The sequence below is a fragment of the Phyllobates terribilis genome, unplaced genomic scaffold (assembly GCF_046119375.1).
Source record: "Phyllobates terribilis strain yellow unplaced genomic scaffold, ASM4611937v1 Scaffold_5__5_contigs__length_657084704, whole genome shotgun sequence".
Lineage (NCBI taxonomy): Eukaryota > Metazoa > Chordata > Amphibia > Anura > Dendrobatidae > Phyllobates > Phyllobates terribilis.
Window position 1 is genome coordinate 99,953,125 of NW_027362765.1, and position 20,287 is coordinate 99,973,411.

The 20,287-nt window shown below is 42.3% G+C and overlaps 5 non-coding genes and 1 pseudogene across 5 annotated transcripts; all 6 read left to right on the forward strand.

Moving 5' to 3' along the window:
* The first annotated feature begins 3,577 nt into the window (after positions 1-3,577).
* Positions 3,578-3,770, forward strand: LOC141150234 (U2 spliceosomal RNA). The gene has a single exon (XR_012246492.1). It is a non-coding gene; the product is annotated as a U2 spliceosomal RNA (small nuclear RNA).
* Positions 3,771-4,887: 1,117 nt separating this feature from the next.
* LOC141274513 (U2 spliceosomal RNA) lies at positions 4,888-5,078 on the forward strand. The gene has a single exon (XR_012322787.1). It is a non-coding gene; the product is annotated as a U2 spliceosomal RNA (small nuclear RNA).
* Positions 5,079-6,184: 1,106 nt separating this feature from the next.
* LOC141274514 (U2 spliceosomal RNA) lies at positions 6,185-6,375 on the forward strand. Its single transcript, XR_012322788.1, has one exon. It is a non-coding gene; the product is annotated as a U2 spliceosomal RNA (small nuclear RNA).
* A 6,164-nt stretch (positions 6,376-12,539) lies between these two features.
* On the forward strand, positions 12,540-12,729 carry LOC141150507 (U2 spliceosomal RNA). Its single transcript, XR_012246695.1, has one exon. It is a non-coding gene; the product is annotated as a U2 spliceosomal RNA (small nuclear RNA).
* A 6,184-nt stretch (positions 12,730-18,913) lies between these two features.
* On the forward strand, positions 18,914-19,102 carry LOC141150756 (U2 spliceosomal RNA). Its single transcript, XR_012246876.1, has one exon. It is a non-coding gene; the product is annotated as a U2 spliceosomal RNA (small nuclear RNA).
* Positions 19,103-20,209: 1,107 nt separating this feature from the next.
* LOC141151021 (U2 spliceosomal RNA) lies at positions 20,210-20,287 on the forward strand (annotated as a pseudogene).

Genomic DNA, 20,287 nt, shown 5'->3' on the forward strand with positions numbered 1-20,287 from the left:
TCAGAAGAGGGCGTTGGTGAAAGTCCAAGTGGTCTGATCCGTCCATCGGATAGGTAAAGTCCAGTTTTTGTTTCTTCCTAACCATTTGTTATGATGGCTGACATTAGTGGTGTTTCCCTCAATGTGAGAGGCATAGGATCCAAGACCAGAAGAGCTACTGTTTTACATTTTTTAACCTGTTTTACAGCTTCTGTTTTCTTTTTACAAGAATGTCATATCCCTCATAAGATTTCTTACAAAAAATATAAGGAAGAGTGGAAACATGGTCCATCGGTCTGGTCTGGATCAAATGCAATCGGATCAGCCGGGGTAGCTATACTTTTTAAGGGAAATGTGTCTATTGATTTTATCCAAGATATTTTACCGGGTCGTATTCTTTTAGTTAAGGCTTTTATTGATGGGACAAGATGGCAGTTTTTAAATTTTTATGGGTCACCTGATAAAAATGAAAGGGCTGATATGCTGGAAATTTTACCTTTATTTATTAACATTTCTGAACCTTTTATCCTGGCAGGTGATTTTAATTGTATTTTAAAAGGCGAAAGCCGACGCTCCGGTTCCGTGAGTAGAAATTATGACAAAACGTCTGGAATGTTAAGCAATATTATAAATGATTGTAAATTAACTGATGTGTATAAAGAATGTAACAAGGATAGCCCTATAGACGCTGGTTTCACCTGGAGCAATTCTACATGTAGCTCCAGGATAGATTTTGTTTTAGGTTCAGAAAAAATACTGCCAGTGAAATGTGAAGTTTTAACTAATATTCTCTCAGATCACAAGGTTTTATCTTTTAGAGTGAGGATTAATGGAAAGAAGAAATGTGGTAAGAAATCTTGGAAATTGAATGTGTCCCTTTTAAAAGATCCACAAATTTTATCGGATTTTATTGAGTTTTATGTAAAGTGTAGAAAAAGGAAAAACCCCAATATTTCTTTTAGCTCCTGGTGGGATAGAATGAAAATAAGCATTAAAGATTTCTTTATTAAGAAAAGCATACAAAAAGGTAAAGAAAAGTTTGAGATCTATAATTTTCTTAATATCAGGTTACAGACATTGTACAAATTCAAAGACAATGGTCTGGATGTAGGTAATGATATATTGAGTCTTAAAGGAGAAATTTCAAAGTGGTTGGAACAAAAAGGAAAAGAACTGATTTTTCGTTCAAAGGTAAAACACGTAGAAGAGGATGAGACTTGTTCCAGGTATTTTTTTAAGAAAAACAAACAGGCGAAAACAATAATTGATAACATAGATGGAGATAATAATATCAACGTTATATTGGATAAGGTAAATGTCTATTTTAATGATCTTTTTAATGTAAAAACTGTAGACCATGATTTAATACACACTTTCCTGGGGGAGATCAAGTCCACCCTAGATGCTGATGCCCAAAGTTTTTTATCCCAACCTCTATGTGAGGAAGAGATTTTAGAAACCATGAAGAGTTTTAAAAATGGTAAAGTGCCCGGCCCTGATGGTATCCCCATAGAGTTTTATATAAGTTTTTATGATATTTTAAAAGATGATTTGTTTAATTTGTTTTCCGAAGTTTTTAATAATAAGGTTTTACTCAACTCATGGAAGAAAGGTGAGGTATCACTACTATACAAAAAAGGTGACAAAACGGATCTTAAAAACTGGAGGCCGATAACTCTTTTAAATAGTGATTACAAAATTATGGCTAAGATCTGTGCAAATCGGTTGAACAAGGTGATACATAAAGTAATTCATGCAAATCAGGTATGCGGGGTACCTGGGCGTAGTATCTGGGACAATTTAAACCTGGTGAAAGATTGTATTGAAGATGTAAAAACCAGAAAGACAAAGATGTCAATCCTAGCGGTGGATTTTGAGAAAGCTTTTGACCGCGTGTCTCATTTTTATCTTTTTAAAGTTTTAGAAAAAATGGGCATTCCGGGTGGGTTTTTATTGTCTCTTAAAGCTTTTTATAATGATTGTACGAGTAAGATTTTAGTTAATGGTTTTAAAACAAAAGAGGTAGTTTTAAAATCAGGGGTGAAGCAGGGTTGCCCTTTGTCCCCCCTGCTTTTTATATGTGCTATAGAACCCCTTTTATGTACAATACGCCGGGATAAGCAAATATGTGGAGAACCCTTACCCGGAGGGAACGGTCTACAAGTTAAAGTTGTAAGCTATACGGATGATGTAGCAGTGTTTGGATGTGATGTACCTTCAATACAAAAAACGATAAGCCAAATTCAGTCTTTTTGTACAGTTTCCGGTTTTAAAATTAATCTTACTAAATGTAATATTTTAATGTCGGGGGGATGAGTTTACATGATGTACCAATTGCAGTTACAGATTCCATTACTATTTTAGGTGTTTCTTTTAATGAATCTAATAATGGTTTTAATAGCTGGGATGCGGCAGCACAGAAAATTAATCAGAAAATCTGCATGTGGAATATGAGAAAGCTGTCAATGGAAGGTAAAGTTCTGATTGTAAAAATGGTGATATTACCTATCCTGTTATATCTTAGTTTGGTGTTCCCCCCTCCTACAAATTTGTTGAAACGAATTACAAAAGTATGTTTTACCTTTTTTTGGGGCTCAAAAATGGAGAAACTCAAAAGAGAAATTGTGACAAAGCCAAAGGTTAAAGGTGGGAAAGATTTCCCTGTTTTAGATAAGTTTCTTTTAATACATTTTTTCTGTTTCTGTTTTAAAACCCTTTTTAAAGATAATTACCTTTCCTATTTTATGCGTTTTAACACTGGTTTTCTCATGAGAAGGTTTGGTTGGTTTGAAACAGTTTTATCCTCTCCTTATGCTTTTAACCTACCTGCACATTATGAGATTTTAAAGAAAATTATTCTTGATTTTAATTTGAATAAGAAACAGACAGGGGATCTATGTAACAGCAAGACACTACTCAAACAAATTAGTACTGATGTGACGTTGTGTGATATTGAACGTTATGATGATGACAAAACTGTACACATATGGAAAATGATTAACGCCCCTTATCTTTTTAATGTACAGAAAGACATGTCTTGGAGCTGCGCACACCACTGTCTTCCTTGCCGGGCATTCCAGTACAGAAGAGGTTTTGTGAGGTCTGCCATCTGCCCAAGAGAAGGTTGTCAAGAAGAAGAGACAGTGAAGCATCTTTTATGGACTTGTGCTTTTGCTAAAGAGTTCTGGAGAAGACTAATCCCCCTGCTGGAGAAAATGGTGGACCTCAAGGACTTTAATTTTGCATCAGTGTTATATGGTCTTCTGGAATGCCCAACAATGGACCAAAAAATAATGGCGTGGAAGATAGTGAAATGTGCCAAGATAGCGCTCTGGAATGCTAGAAATATTGCTGTTTTTAAACATGAAATGTTACCAGTAGATGATGTTTTAGCCTTTTGTAAAAGTGAAATGTACATATACTATTTATTGGACAGGAAAAAGAATGTAACGTTGGCAGGCAAATGGCTTTTTAACCTATGGAATATTTGAAGTCTTGTAAAATTTGCTGTGATGGAATTTTTATTTTTCTTAGAAGTCCCGAAAGTGTAATGTGGATGTAATGGTTTTATTTCTGTAATTTGTTAAATTTTAAATAAACGGTTTTTCTCCCCATGTGGGGGATAGCCAAATTAAAAATCTGTTCTTATCAGTTTAATATCTGATACGTCCCCTATCTGGGGACCATATATTAAATGGATTTTTAGAACAGGGAGATGGAAAAAGAGCTTGCTCTGTCCACTCCACGCATTGACCTGGTATTGCAGTATCTCCAGGACCGGTGCACCCCTTCTTTAATGCAGTTTCTAAAATCAGAAAGTATTGAATTCAATGTTTTTTGTTCATTTTGCTTGTTTGTCGGAGTTTGGGATGGACTCTTTGGCTTTGCTTTTCTTCTCCTCATTGGATTTTTCATGTTCAAAGTTGCAGAAGCCAGATGACAAGCTCATTTTGGTTCAACTTCAGCAACTGTGCATTGCATTGCCATGTAATGTAATGCAATGCTATATATCTAGCTCTCCCTCTTTACTTCCTTTTGGATAAACAGACATATTAGGCAAGCATTTTGGAGCTTTCACCTAAATAACTACAGGTGGTGAGATAAGCTGCACAATATAATTGACCTTTCAGTATATTGTTGCACACACACCATCTATTTAGCAAATGCCCTTGTTATCAACAGCAGCCTTTTAAACTCACCTGAGCTAACAGGTATGTGCGCTGGTTACTCTGCTGCGCTTAAAATTTCTTTTTTGGTTTGCTACAATGCCTTTTCTGAAACATTGTCTCCCTCTGCTGGAACATTGACTTCTTTCATTTAATGCCTGCAGACTATAAAAGAGAACCCAACCCAAAAAGTTTGGTTGATTAGTCTGTGGCATTCTTTTAAACTGTTGCTTATGGCGGTCTCTGTGAGCTTCTCAGTGACATTCAGCCATCCAGGTATCCTGCCTGCAGTAGATGGAATGTGGCAATGGAACGCTGGCTGCGCGTGTCATAATAGGCTCTGAGCCTTTATATACCTGCGCACAGCAGCAGCCACCTTCAGTCTGCTGCTGGACAGCCAGCAACAGCAGCAGGAAAGGTAAGTACTCAGCAACCCTCCTGCTAAGGGTAGACAGCTGCTCGTTCCACCCCCCCCCCGCCCCCGCCTTAGTTGGTTCTCCTCCCTTCCAATGGTGTTGAGGCGGGTGGGAACAGCAGGGGGTGAGGGTGCTGTGTTTAAAGAGGTGGAGTTATGCAGATCTAAAACGCGTGGATTGCAGCAGCAGCAAGCCGAAAAGTGCAGGCATGTAAGGGATCTAGAGGTTGACAACATGTCTTCTTAACGGGAGTCCAGGAGCCCATCTCCACAAATGGACTTTTCAGGATCCTTGGGTGGCACCGTAGTCCGAAACCAATTCTGGTTATCGCTTCTCGGCCTTTTGGCTAAGATCAAGTGTAGTATCTGTTCTTATCAGTTTAATATCTGATACGTCCCCTATCTGGGGACCATATATTAAATGGATTTTTAGAACAGGGAGATGGAAAAAGAGCTTGCTCTGTCCACTCCACGCATTGACCTGGTATTGCAGTATCTCCAGGACCGGTGCACCCCTTCTTTAATGCAGTTTCTAAAATCAGAAAGAATTGAATTCAATGTTTTTTGTTCATTTTGCTTGTTTGTCGGATTTTGGGATGGACTCTTTGGCTTTGCTTTTCTTCTCCTCATTGGATTTTTCATGTTCAAAGTTGCAGAAGCCAGATGACAAGCTCATTTTGGTTCAACTTCAGCAACTGTGCATTGCATTGCCATGTAATGTAATGCAATGCTATCTATCTAGCTCTCCCTCTTTACTTCCTTTTGGATAAACAGACATATTAGGCAAGCATTTTGGAGCTTTCACCTAAATAACTACAGGTGGTAAGATAAGCTGCACAATATAATTGACCTTTCAGTATATTGTTGCACACACACCATCTATTTAGCAAATGCCCTTGTTATCAACAGCAACCTTTTAAACTCACCTGAGCTAACAGGTATGTGCGCTGGTTACTCTGCTGCGCTTAAAATTTCTTTTTTGGTTTGCTACAATGCCTTTTCTGAAACGTTGTCTCCCTCTGCTGGAACACTGACTTCTTTCATTTAATGCCTGCAGACTATAAAAGAGAACCCAACCCAAAAAGTTTGGTTGATTAGTCTGTGGCATTCTTTTAAACTGTTGCTTATGGCGGTCTCTGTGAGCTTCTCAGTGACATTCAGCCAGCCAGGTATCCTGCCTGCAGTAGATGGAATGTGGCAATGGAACGCTGGCTGCGCGTGTCATAATAGGCTCTGAGCCTTTATATACCTGCGCACAGCAGCAGCCACCTTCAGTCTGCTGCTGGACAGCCAGCAGCAGCAGGAAAGGTAAGTAATCAGCAGCCCTCCTGCTAAGGGTAGACAGCTGCTCGTTCCACCCCCCCCGCCTTACTTGGTTCTCCTCCCTTCCAACGGTGTTGAGGCGGGTGGGAACAGCAGGGGGTGAGGGTGCTGTGTTTAAAGAGGTGGAGTTATGCAGATCTAAAATGCGTGGATTGCAGCAGCAGCAAGCCGAAAAGTGCAGGCATGTAAGGGATCTAGAAGTTGACAACATGTCTTCTTAACGGGAGTCCAGGAGCCCATCTCCATAAATGGACTTTTCAGGATCCTTGGGTGGCACCGTAGTCCGAAACCAATTCTGGTTATCGCTTCTCGGCCTTTTGGCTAAGATCAAGTGTAGTATCTGTTCTTATCAGTTTAATATCTGATACGTCCCCTATCTGGGGACCATATATTAAATGGATTTTTAGAACAGGGAGATGGAAAAAGAGCTTGCTCTGTCCACTCCACGCATTGACCTGGTATTGCAGTATCTCCAGGACCGGTGCACCCCTTCTTTAATGCAGTTTCTAAAATCAGAAAGAATTGAATTCAATGTTTTTTGTTCATTTTGCTTGTTTGTCGGATTTTGGGATGGACTCTTTGGCTTTGCTTTTCTTCTCCTCATTGGATTTTTCATGTTCAAAGTTGCAGAAGCCAGATGACAAGCTCATTTTGGTTCAACTTCAGCAACTGTGCATTGCATTGCCATGTAATGTAATGCAATGCTATCTATCTAGCTCTCCCTCTTTACTTCCTTTTGGATAAACAGACATATTAGGCAAGCATTTTGGAGCTTTCACCTAAATAACTACAGGTGGTGAGATAAGCTGCACAATATAATTGACCTTTCAGTATATTGTTGCACACACACCATCTATTTAGCAAATGCCCTTGTTATCAACAGCAGCCTTTTAAACTCACCTGAGCTAACAGGTATGTGCGCTGGTTACTCTGCTGCGCTTAAAATTTCTTTTTTGGTTTGCTACAATGCCTTTTCTGAAACGTTGTCTCCCTCTGCTGGAACACTGACTTCTTTCATTTAATGCCTGCAGACTGTAAAAGAGAACCCAACCCAAAAAGTTTGGTTGATTAGTCTGTGGCATTCTTTTAAACTGTTGCTTATGGCGGTCTCTGTGAGCTTCTCAGTGACATTCAGCCAGCCAGGTATCCTGCCTGCAGTAGATGGAATGTGGCAATGGAACGCTGGCTGCGCGTGTCATAATAGGCTCTGAGCCTTTATATACCTGCGCACAGCAGCAGCCACCTTCAGTCTGCTGCTGGACAGCCAGCAGCAGCAGGAAAGGTAAGTAATCAGCAGCCCTCCTGCTAAGGGTAGACAGCTGCTCGTTCCACCCCCCCCGCCTTAATTGGTTCTCCTCCCTTCCAACGGTGTTGAGGCGGGTGGGAACAGCAGGGGGTGAGGGTGCTGTGTTTAAAGAGGTGGAGTTATGCAGATCTAAAACGCGTGGATTGCAGCAGCAGCAAGCCGAAAAGTGCAGGCATGTAAGGGATCTAGAGGTTGACAACATGTCTTCTTAACGGGAGTCCAGGAGCCCATCTCCACAAATGGACTTTTCAGGATCCTTGGGTGGCACCGTAGTCCGAAACCAATTCTGGTTATCGCTTCTCGGCCTTTTGGCACGATCTATCAGGTTTACCTGTGTGGTCTTGCCTGTGAGGTGCTCTTGGTACCCTTTCTCTCGGCCTGGGGGGATCGTTCCTCTTCGGAGGGACTTAACCCCCCTGCTGCTATTGGGAGGAAGGATTAGTCCGGGAGCAGCGGGAAGGGATCCCATGAAGGCTTGCGCCTTTCAGAGAGAAGAGTCGGTACGTTCCTGAGTGAAGGATGCCGGCAACGCTCACATATTCATCGGGTGATGCCCGGATGCGGAACACCGTGAGGATTGAAGTTGGAGCAGGATCGAGGACGGAGAAGAATTTGGACTACATCTGCCATAGGATTCTGCTTGGAGTTCTGGAGTTTCGGCGGGAAGACATATTCTGCTTCCAGGACAATGAGTACAAGGGGACTTACACCATCACCTTCAAGAGACAGGGATGCTGTCACCAACTCGTACAAAAGGTAAATGAGAAAAACTACTTAGATGAATTGGATGGACTAACCTTTTGTCTCTTGTATGCCTATGACGAGATCCCTATCGTGGTGCATTTCCCGAACCCCTTTGTGGAAGCTGCAGACATCTCGACCTACCTTATCCGTTATTGTGACGATCTGAGATACCTGGGCACTGTGAAGAACGCGGTAGGCTTCTGGTGCGGCAAGAGGAGGTACATGGCCCGTCTAAAGAGGGACCCAAGGGGAGTGGGAGGAATGCTACACCCTCCCTCAACATTTGTGATCGGTAAGAGCAGAGGCTACTTATTTTACCCTGGAATGCCGGTATGTTGCAGGAACTGTGGACAAATGGGTCATACCCAAACGTCCTGCACGGGCAGGAAAGTAGACCGCTGCAATAATTGCAGCTGTTACGGACATTTAATGAAGGACTGTCCCGCTGGGAGGAAATGCAATCTTTGTGGTGAGGCGGGGCACATGTTCCGAGGATTCCCCAACAGGACCAGGACCAGGACCTACGCAGAAGATGCATCTTCTGCAGCTGAGCCGATGCGCCCGCCGGTCTTCACTGGCGGGCCGGCGTCGGAGAGCGGTTCGAAGGGCGAGAAGGCTGGGATGGAGCAGGGAGCCGGAGGCCCCTCTGGGGCGGCCCCTGCATCGAAGTCCCTTAACGATGGGCGGACCTCGCATGGACCGGAGCGGAGGGGTCCTCCTTCTGGGAGGGTATCCTCCGTGTCGATGGTTCCCGATACCGATCCTGTTGGGCTGGAGGGTGGTGCCCCTGTGCGGTTGGCTACAGGGGACCACGCAGCGATGGCCTCAGGATCTTCCAGGGCGATTAGCCAGCCAGATGAGGGGGCTTTGCTTCTAGGTGGCGAACATCAGGGAATCTGTGTTGGTGATCTTATCCTGATGGACCAGTCTCTCCCCCTGGAGGAGGTGGAGGAAGAGGAGGACTGCACCAGTGACCTAGTGGAGTCTGCCCCGAAAAAGAGACGGAATGTCGAAGCCCCAGCGTCTCCTGGAATGTGGCTGGGAACCGTGACCTACGAGGGGGCAACCGCCGGCTCACAGAATATCGAGTCGTTTGGGTCCTCTAGCCCGGATGTCCTGGAGCAATTTGACATACAGGGCTTTGAGTCAGGTGTCCTCATGGAAGATCCACCACCCTGACCTATGAATGCCCACATTAAGACTTGTCTCACTGAATGTGAGGTCATTGAAGAGCCCAGTTCGTAGGGCTGCTCTATTTAAGTACTTAGAAACCACTGACTTTGACATATGTTTATTACAGGAATGCGGGATACAACATGCACTAAATTATAATGACATCAAGACAGATTGGAGACTGGGGCCCTCCATCTGGTCTGGCTCCAATGACAACAAGTCAGCGGGGGTGGGCTTCCTTTGTCGTGGGAGAAATATTACTATAAATACTGTCACAGAAATAGTACCAGGCAGAGTGGTTTTAGTGCATTTTAAATTTAATGGTTTTACCCTACGTGTAATGAATGTTTATGCTTCCCCTGATAAGCAAGAGAGAATTAATTTATTTGGGATATTGCCATTGTACTGTACTGGGTCATCTCCCCTGATCGTAGGGGGTGATTTTAATTGTCTTTGTGCTAGTGAACAACGAGCGGCGGGTGACCCTTTACGCAAATTGGATAAGTCATGTCATCTATTGAAAGATTTTATAACTGATTTTAAATTATGCGATGCGTGGAGGTCACTTCTGCCGACGGACCCTGGTTATACGTGGTCCGGAAGAGGGGTGTCTTCCAGGATCGATTTTATTTTCCTATCAGATGATTTTAACCCTGTAAAATGTGTTTTAACATCAAATATATTTTCTGACCATAAGGGCTTGGAGGTGCACCTAGAATACCGGGATGAACAGAGGGTCAACAGGGGCCTCTGGCGTCTAAGTACTTACCTGCTGGAGGACCCTCTGATTCCACAAGACTTTGGTAAAGCCTATCAAGCCTGGCGGCGACAAAAACCTTCTGATGCCCCTATGGTAACCTGGTGGGAAAATTTGAAAAAAAAAGTCAGAATGTTTTTTATAAAAGCAGGGAGACGTAAAGCTAGAGAGAAAAAAAGATGTTTTAGTGATCTTAACACCAAACTACAAACACTTTTTAAATTCAAAGAGCTAGGGTTGGAGGTGGGAGATGATATTGCTGGACTAAAAACTGAAATCCAGAACTGCATAGACACAAAGGGGAAAGAGATTATTTTTAACTCTAGAGTGCAGCACTTGGAGGAGGGGGAGAAGTGCTCTCGCTTCTTCTTCAAAAAAGTCATGGATAAAAGAGAAGTGATCACAAATCTAGAGGGTGAAACATCTATGCAGGGTATGTTGAATGCTACTTTTAACTTTTATAAGCATCTTTTTAGTAAAAAGTGTATAGATGAGTCCTTTTTATCTGATGCTCTTAATGATCTCGATTTTAAGTTAAATTTTACAGACCAGGAGTTTTTAGAACGCGATATTGTTTTAGAGGAATTATTTTATGTTTTTAAAAGTTTCTCTAAGGGTAAAGCACCTGGGTGTGACGGACTACCTGTAGAATTTTACCTTACTTTTTGGGACATTTTAAAAGAGGACCTTTTTATGCTTTTTAAAGAAGTTTTTATTTGTGAACAGTTGCCATTTTCGTGGAGGAGAGGAGTGGTGTCTTTGATATATAAAAAAGGTGACCGCAGTGCTCTAGCGAATTGGAGACCCATAACTCTCCTAAATGTTGATTACAAGGTACTTGCTAAGGTGGTTGCAGACCGGCTCAGGAGTGTCATTGCCAAATTGATCCGGCCTGAGCAGGTGTGTAGTGTACCAGGCAGAAGTATTTCAGAGGTTTTAAACGTATTAAGGGATGTAATTTGGTATTCCAGAGACCGGGGTCAAAATGTAGCTCTTTTAGCCCTAGATTTTGAAAAAGCTTTCGATAGTCTCTCATAGATTTCTTTTTAGAGTTTTAAAAAGAATGGGTATCCCTAATATGCTTTTAAATTGTATTAAGATTTTATATAAAAATTGTTTTAGTCAAATTTCTCTTAATGGCTTTTTAACAGATGGAGTTCCCCTTGAGTCCGGAGTGAAGCAGGGATGCCCCTTGTCGCCCATCCTGTTCATCTGCGCCATGGAGCCCCTGCTGAGCGCAATAAGGAAAGACAAAGTGATTAGAGGGGTTCCTGTTCCTGGCGGAGGTGGCAGTGATGTGAGAGTCTTTGGCTACATGGATGACGTGACGGTTGTGTGCGTGGACCCTGCTTCCCTCCGGAGGGCGGTGTTGCGCATTGATTTTTTTTCCCAGGCATCCGGTTTTAAACTTAATTTAAATAAATCAGAATGTCTGACTTTGGGATCCTGGGACACCGCCCAACTCCCGCAGCTCACTATAAAACGAGACAATGTAAAAATTCTTGGAGTTGTTTTTAACAAGGAGAATGTGGGAACTCAAAGCTGGGAGAATGTCATAGAAAAAATGTCAAAGAAAATATCGTTTTGGGGTTTGAGGTCCCTAATAATGGAGGGGAAAATTTTAATTATAAAATCAGTGTTGTTACCCCTCATACTGTATATAGCTATGGTGTACCCCCCCTCTGATGTTTTAATTAAAAAAATGACTAGGATGATCTTTATGTTTTTATGGAACTCCAAAATGGAAAAATTAAGGCGAGAAATAATGAGGAAGAATAAAATGAACGGCGGAAGGGATGTCCCCGACTTACATATTTATTTGTATTTAAATTATTTCTGCTTTTGTTTCAAACATTTTAATGGTAATAGTGCGCTAAGTTATTTTTTAAAATATACTTGTGGGATGATTTTTAAAAGATGGTTTAAGTTGTCGTTGAATTCCCCTGTTTTACTATGCCCCCCCAAACACCAAGCAATCTTAGAAAAGACTGTTCGATTTTATAGCCTTGGTGATTTTAATATGGACATTTTTAAAGACCGCAAGAAGCTTTTATCTTTTCTGAGGAGGAATGAAGATGTGACCCCCATAGTAAATTTCTCAGAAGAGAGATCGAAGCAAGTTTGGAAGAATGTCTTCGGGAAATTCTTAGCAAATGGACATAAGGACATCGCATGGATGGTGGTCCACCAGTGCCTCCCCACCAGAGAGTTTCAACACAGGAGAGGCCTGGTGGCCAGAGCCAAATGCCCCAGAGACTCATGTGTTAATGACGAAACCACCTTGCACCTTATGTGGAATTGCCCATTTGCACAGGAACTTTGGCACAAAGTTGGGATTCTTTTAAAATGGACTTGCGGTTTAAGAGATTTTAACCATGAATATGTTTTATATGGCCTTTTTAAATGTCCGACCCCTCAACAGTATTGTATATGTTGGTGTATGATTAACTGTTTTAAAGACGCCCTTTGGAAGGCACGCAATATTTTACTTTTTAAACGTGATGCTATTTCTGTGAAGGATTGTCTTAAAATTGCTTTTAGCCAGATGTATATTTATTACTTGAGGGATGTCAAATGTATTGGGAGGAGGGATGCTAATCGTATATGGGGTTTTTATGGGTGGAATTCTGTGTTTTAATAATGTACTGTTTGTGTTGTTGTTTTTGATTGTAAACCATCTTTTACGCACTTAATAAAATATGTTGAAACCTGATCTGTTCTTATCAGTTTAATATCTGATACGTCCCCTATCTGGGGACCATATATTAAATGGATTTTTAGAACAGGGAGATGGAAAAAGAGCTTGCTCTGTCCACTCCACGCATTGACCTGGTATTGCAGTATCTCCAGGACCGGTGCACCCCTTCTTTAATGCAGTTTCTAAAATCAGAAAGAATTGAATTCAATGTTTTTTGTTCATTTTGCTTGTTTGTCGGATTTTGGGATGGACTCTTTGGCTTTGCTTTTCTTCTCCTCATTGGATTTTTCATGTTCAAAGTTGCAGAAGCCAGATGACAAGCTCATTTTGGTTCAACTTCAGCAACTGTGCATTGCATTGCCATGTAATGTAATGCAATGCTATCTATCTAGCTCTCCCTCTTTACTTCCTTTTGGATAAACAGACATATTAGGCAAGCATTTTGGAGCTTTCACCTAAATAACTACAGGTGGTGAGATAAGCTGCACAATATAATTGACCTTTCAGTATATTGTTGCACACACACCATCTATTTAGCAAATGCCCTTGTTATCAACAGCAGCCTTTTAAACTCACCTGAGCTAACAGGTATGTGCGCTGGTTACTCTGCTGCGCTTAAAATTTCTTTTTTGGTTTGCTACAATGCCCTTTCTGAAATGTTGTCTCCCTCTGCTGGAACACTGACTTCTTTCATTTAATGCCTGCAGACTATAAAAGAGAACCCAACCCAAAAAGTTTGGTTGATTAGTCTGTGGCATTCTTTTAAACTGTTGCTTTTGGCGGTCTCTGTGAGCTTCTCAGTGACATTCAGCCAGCCAGGTATCCTGCCTGCAGTAGATGGAATGTGGCAATGGAACGCTGGCTGCGCGTGTCATAATAGGCTCTGAGCCTTTATATACCTGCGCACAGCAGCAGCCACCTTCAGTCTGCTGCTGGACAGCCAGCAGCAGCAGGAAAGGTAAGTAATCAGCAGCCCTCTTGCTAAGGGTAGACAGCTGCTCGTTCCACCCCCCCCGCCTTAATTGGTTCTCCTCCCTTCCAACGGTGTTGAGGCGGGTGGGAACAGCAGGGGGTGAGGGTGCTGTGTTTAAAGAGGTGGAGTTATGCAGATCTAAAACGCGTGGATTGCAGAAGCAGCAAGCCGAAAAGTGCAGGCATGTAAGGGATCTAGAGGTTGACAACATGTCTTCTTAACGGGAGTCCAGGAGTCCATCTCCACAAATGGACTTTTCAGGATCCTTGGGTGGCACCGTAGTCCGAAACCAATTCTGGTTATCGCTTCTCGGCCTTTTGGCTCAGATCTGTAATGGGTCTAGTCATTTGGCTGTCTGTGCGTTAACTCTTGGCCCTGTGGCATCGCCATTTTATGGCTTAAGCCACTTGCTGCTATAAGGAGTTGGCCAGTAGACACGACTAGCGATAATGGGACGCATTCGATACGCTGGGCCCGGTGAGGCTCCATTGAAGTTTGGAATCCAGATTGATGTGGAAGAAGGCAAAGAAGGAATCTTTACCCTCAGCTTCGTGGTGAAGGAGATTTTGTTTGGACTCCTTGAAGTGAAGAAGGAAGAAATCTTGTGCCTCCAGCAATTCAAAAGCAAGTATAATCTTGTATTTACTTCTATGGCTGTTTGCAACAATTTCTATGATTGTTTGAAAAAGAATCTGGACAATCAATATTTGGATGGGCTGACTTTTGTCATCTTGTATTGCTCCAAAGAGGTACCTCTGACTGCTTTCATGTACAACCCACATGTGGACTTGGCTTTGATTTATGCCTTTCTAAATAGGCACTGCTATATTACCAAGGTGGCAGTAAAAGTCATGAATGAGGAGGAACTATGGACCGGTAAATATCGTTTCATGGTCAAGTTCCGGGAAAGTCCTGATGAACCAGGGGGTATACATTATCCTCCATCAAATTTTTCCATTGGGAGTGAGCGGGGTTACCTGTTCTTCCCCAATGCGCCCAGGTTTTGTCGTCATTGTAGGAGGTATGGCCATACTCAGGAAGCATGCGACATCAGACAGATTATTTGCAGGAAGTGCAATGAGGTGGGTCATTCTTCCAATAATTGCAAAAATGAAATAGTCTGTAACCTCTGCGGAGAGAAGGGGCATGCCTTCAGAGACTGTATATTCCATCCTGGTTCATATGCGGGGGCAGCGGGAAGGGGAAGGAGAAGAAATGAATCTCCTGCACCCACAGCTACAACTCCGACTGCTGCAACTCCGACTGCTCCGATATCTACTCTGGCTTTCCTGGATGAGGAGGAGGCTCGGGTTGCTTTTCCAGAACTGGTTCGTGTGAATGTAAGAGGAAATATGGAGCTGGCACCTGAGCCACCGGTGCAGAGGGCTGCGTCTGTGGCTTCAGATGTCAGTGAGTCTGAGACGATAACTGATGATCGTATAGGCATGGAAGTGGCCCCGGTGGAGGATCTGGAGGCTGAAATTCCAGACATGATGGTTACATTGCAAGGGGAAGAGGAGTCTGATCTGACCAGAACACCGCATGTGGCCTGGAGAGATGTCGTTTCTGACCTTGAGGAGGAGGGAGGTCAGGGAGACTTTGACCCCCAGCGGCGGGATTATAGTTCAGATGAAGATGGAGGCGCTTCAGTGAAGAAAAAGAAGAAAACTGAACCATTATTTTCCCCTTTAAGTGACTGCAGTGTGAGTCCAGCCCAGGTGTACCCTACTGCATCCGATCCCCAAGATGTGTCTTTTTTGGGGGAAGGCACAAACTACGATATCTGCACGTCCAGCGTCCTACCCCCAGAAGGGTTAGGATGATGTACAGGTGGGCATGTTGTCGTGACCTGCCACATCAAATTAATAGATGGGTGCCCAAGTTGCTCTCAGCATCTTGTCGCTAAATGTTCGGCTGATTAAATCTGAGTCGAGAAGAGTGGCAATTTTGGACTACTTGAGCAACTTGGATGCGGACGTATACTGTGTCCAGGAGTGTGGGATATCCGATCCCTTAAGTGAAAATGCATGGCCTTTAGGTCAAAGTGTGTGGTCTGGTTCTGTATGTAATAAAAATTGTGGGGTAGGTGTTTTGGTGAAGGGTTATAGTGTTAAGATAGAAAGTTACATGGTGGTGGAGGCGGGGAGGTGTGTAATATGTGAGTTAAATTGTAGGGGGTGGAGGGTTAGGGTGGTAAATATGTATGCACCAATAGATAAAGGGGAGAGGCTGGAAATTTTTGAGAAATTATGTTTTTTTTTATCTGGCAAAATGCCAATAATTTTTGTTGGAGATTTCAATTGTGTGACGGAGGGGGATAAGATGGATGTTACAGGTAAAAGACTCGAGAGTCTTGTGGCGGATTTTTCCTTACAGGATGCTGCGGAAGTTTTTTTAGGTAATCCACCTCCTGCGACCTATAAGGCCGACAGGGGAGGCATAGAGTCTAGAATAGACCGTATCTTCTTTTCTTCACAAAATGTTATTTGTAGGAATTTCCAGCAGGAAGATGTTCCCTTCTCTGACCATGTGTGTTTGAGGGCACGTCTAGAAGGTAAGATTTCCTTTGTATATGGTGGTGGCGTGTGGAAACTTAATGTGCGTTTGCTGGAAGATAATAGGATCATGCGTGATTTTAGGCGAATGTATGTTAGGTGGAGGGATAAAAAAAGTGATTTCAGGAATGTGCTTGAGTGGTGGGACTGGATGAAGAGTGAGATTGGTTTTTTTCTTTAGAAAAAGGGGCAGGAGGAAAGCAGCAATGAATAGAGCAAAATTTAATGATTTAAGCTCTAGACTGGAGTGGCTGAGGAAGTTAAGGATGATTGGAGTGGATGTGGATGTTTTGATGTGTCAAGTGAAAGAAGAGATTAAGAAATATATTGAGGGTAAAGGGAAAGAAATTATTTACCGTTCTAAGATTGAACATTTGGAGAAAAATGAGAAATGCACAAGGTTTTTTTTCAAAAAAGTTTTTGGGAAGAAAGTGGATATGGATGAGGTGGTGAATGGTGATGGGGTGTGTGTGAGTGGGAAGGATGTGATGCAGGAGGTGGTGTTATTTTATAAGGAGTTGTATGGGGAAAAATGGGTTGATGATAGGATGTTGACTGATGCTTTGGGGTGTTTAGAAGGTTGTTTGGGTGAGGATGAACGTGAAATATTGGATGATGTAATTGTGTTGGATGAAGTTAAAAAAGTGGTGATGTCTGCGAGTAAGAATAAAACACCTGGGAAGGATGGACTGCCTGTGGAGTTATATGTTAAGGAATGGGACACGATGGGAAAGGACTTATTGGAGGTGTGCCAGTATATGTTCACGGAGAATATGTTGAGTGAATCTATGAGAGATGGGGTGGTGGTTTTGGTTCATAAGAAAGGTGATAAAAAGGATTTGGGGAATTGGAGGCCAATCACCCTTTTGAATGCAGACTATAAGGTGTTTAGTAAATTGTTGGCTAGCCGGATGCGGGAAGTGATTGGCGGTGTGGTGGATGAAGATCAAGTGTGTGCAGTGCCTGGGAGAAGTATGACTGAAAATTTGGTGTTGTTGCGTGATGTGATTGGGGATTGTATGAGTCGTAAGCAGAAATGTTTGTTGTTTTCGGTTGATTTTGAAAAAGCTTTTGACCGTGTGTCACATAGCTTTATGTTTAAGGTTTTGTCTAAGATGGGTTATTCCAGGAATTTTGAAAACTGTGTTAGGAGTTTGTATTGTAATGTTTCAAGTGAATTTTTGGTGAATGGGTGGTTGAGTGAGAAAGTGAGAATTAAATCAGGAGTGCGTCAGGGGTGCCCTATGTCCCCTTTTTTGTTTATTAGTGTGATTGAAGTGTTGATGTGTATGGTTAGGAAGGATAAGGTTATGAGAGGTGTGATGATTCCTGGGAGTAATGGAAAGGATGTGAGAATTCTAGGTTACATGGATGATGTAGTGATTGTGAGTGGGAATATGGCTGCGATGAGTAGGGCAAGGTTGATATTAAGTTTGTTTTGTAGTGTCTCAGCTTTTAAGGTCAATTGGACTAAGAGTTCCTTTAAATGTTTTGGTGAGAGGAATGTACGGATGGATGGTGTGAGGTGTGAGGATGGTGCAATAAAGGTGCTTGGGATTAAGTTTAATGATGATTTGAAAGGAAATGAGAGTTGGGAAGATTGCGGGGTGAGAGTGGTGCGCAAGTTGAATTTTTGGCGAATGAGAGAATTAACTCTGACTGGGAAAGTTCTGATTATTAAGGCGGTTATTTTGCCTATTTTGTTGTTTGTTGCGAATGTATATCCAGCTGCTTTTAAGAAAATTAGGAAAACTGAGAAATTCATCTTTAATTTTCTTTGGGGAAGTCGCATGGAGAAATTGAAACGGGAATATGTCTATAAGTTATGTGTAAATGGTGGTTTGGATTTTCCAAATATTGATTTCTTTTTAGGGATTAGTTACGTGAAAATGGTGGTGGTGGTTCTAGGGAAAAGTAATAAGTGTGCTTATATGATGAAGTATTTGGCTGGATGGATGCTTTATGGCTTAAGGTGGGCCAAAATGGATGCTAGAGTGCCTGTTGCTTTTAGGTGTCCTGTATGGTATGGTTGTGTTGAGAAATTTGTAAGGAAGTATGATTTGTTGTCCGTTAACATGAGTGATTTTAGGCAAAAGAAGAAAGTCATTAGGATGGTGCGTGAGCGTGAGGTGGTATGTAATATCAACGGGTTGAGAGGGGAGGAAGTAACCGAGATGTGGAGAAAATTAAGTATAGATGGTGTGACTAACAGACAGAGAGATATCGCTTGGATGATATTGCATGACATTTTGCCTGTTAGGGATGTGCAAAAGAAGAGGGATTTAGTTAAATCTGAGGTATGCCCGAGGTATGGATGTGGTTTGAGAGAGCATGTTAGACATATGGTATGGGATTGTGATTTTGCATATGATGTATGGAAGGGTATAGGGGGACTTTGTAAGGAATTGGTGGGTGTAAAGTATGTTAATTGGAAACTTGCTATGTTTGGAATGGGTGCATGTAGTAGAATTAAGGATAGGATTTTATGGTTGTTGGTGGTGTGTGTAATTGAAAGTTTGTGGGATGCAAGGAATTTGTTAGTTTTTAAAAGGAAGAAAATGTCAGTTAATGAATGTTTGAGATTGATTCTGTCACGTATGTATGTAATATACCTCTGGGATCAGGAACGTGGAAGTATTATAGATGCTGAAGGGATCTGGAAGTTTAAAAAGTGAAGGTTTCTGGTAAAGTTTAATTAGTAGTGTATAATGTACCTGATGATAAGGTTTGGTTTTAATTTTGATTATATACCAAGTGTGATGAAAGGCTAAGTGTCAATGAAAGGCTTTTGTAAGTCGATTTGATTGAGCTTATGCTCCGGCCTATCTGATTTGGTAAAAAAAGAAAAAAAAAAAAAAAATCAGTTCTTATCAGTTTAATATCTGATACGTCCCCTATCTGGGGACCATATATTAAATGGATTTTTAGAACAGGGAGATGGAAAAAGAGCTTGCTCTGTCCACTCCACGCATTGACCTGGTATTGCAGTATCTCCAGGACCGGTGCACCCCTTCTTTAATGCAGTTTCTAAATTCAGAAAGAATTGAATTCAATGTTTTTTGTTCATTTTGCTTGTTTGTCGGATTTTGGGATGGACTCTTTGGCTTTGCTTTTCTTCTCCTCATTGGATTTTTCATGTTCAAAGTTGCAGAAGCCAGATGACAAGCTCATTTTGGTTCAACTTCAGCAACTGTGCATTGCATTGCCATGTAATGTAATGCAATGCTATCTATCTAGCTCTCCCTCTTTACTTCCTTTTGGATAAACAGACATATTAGGCAAGCATTTTGGAGCTTTCACCTAAATAACTACAGGTGGTGAGATAAGCTGCACAATATAATTGACCTTTCAGTATATTGTTGCACACACACCATCTATTTAGCAAATGCCCTTGTTATCAACAGCAGCCTTTTAAACTCACCTGATCTAACAGGTATGTGCGCTGGTTACTCTGCTGCGCTTAAAATTTCTTTTTTGGTTTGCTACAATGCCTTTTCTGAAACGTTGTCTCCCTCTGCTGGAACACTGACTTCTTTCATTTAATGCCTGCAGACTATAAAAGAGAACCCAACCCAAAAAGTTTGGTTGATTAGTCTGTGGCATTCTTTTAAACTGTTGCTTATGGCGGTCTCTGTGAGCTTCTCAGTGACATTCAGCCAGCCAGGTATCCTGCCTGCAGTAGATGGAATGTGGCAATGGAACGCTGGCTGCGCGTGTCATAATAGGCTCTGAGCCTTTATATACCTGCGCACAGCAGCAGCCACCTTCAGTCTGCTGCTGGACAGCCAGCAGCAGCAGGAAAGGTAAGTAATCAGCAGCCCTCCTGCTAAGGGTAGACAGCTGCTCGTTCCACCCCACCCCGCCTTAATTGGTTCTCCTCCCTTCCAACGGTGTTGAGGCGGGTGGGAACAGCAGGGGGTGAGGGTGCTGTGTTTAAAGAGGTGGAGTTATGCAGATCTAAAACGCGTGGATTGCAGCAGCAGCAAGCCGAAAAGTGCAGGCATGTAAGGGATCTAGAGGTTGACAACATGTCTTCTTAACGGGAGTCCAGGAGCCCATCTCCACAAATGGACTTTTCAGGATCCTTGGGTGGCACCGTAGTCCGAAACCAATTCTGGTTATCGCTTCTCGGCCTTTTGGCTAAGATCAAGTGTAGTATCTGTTCTTTTAAGAACACAAGAGCTACGATCTACACTTG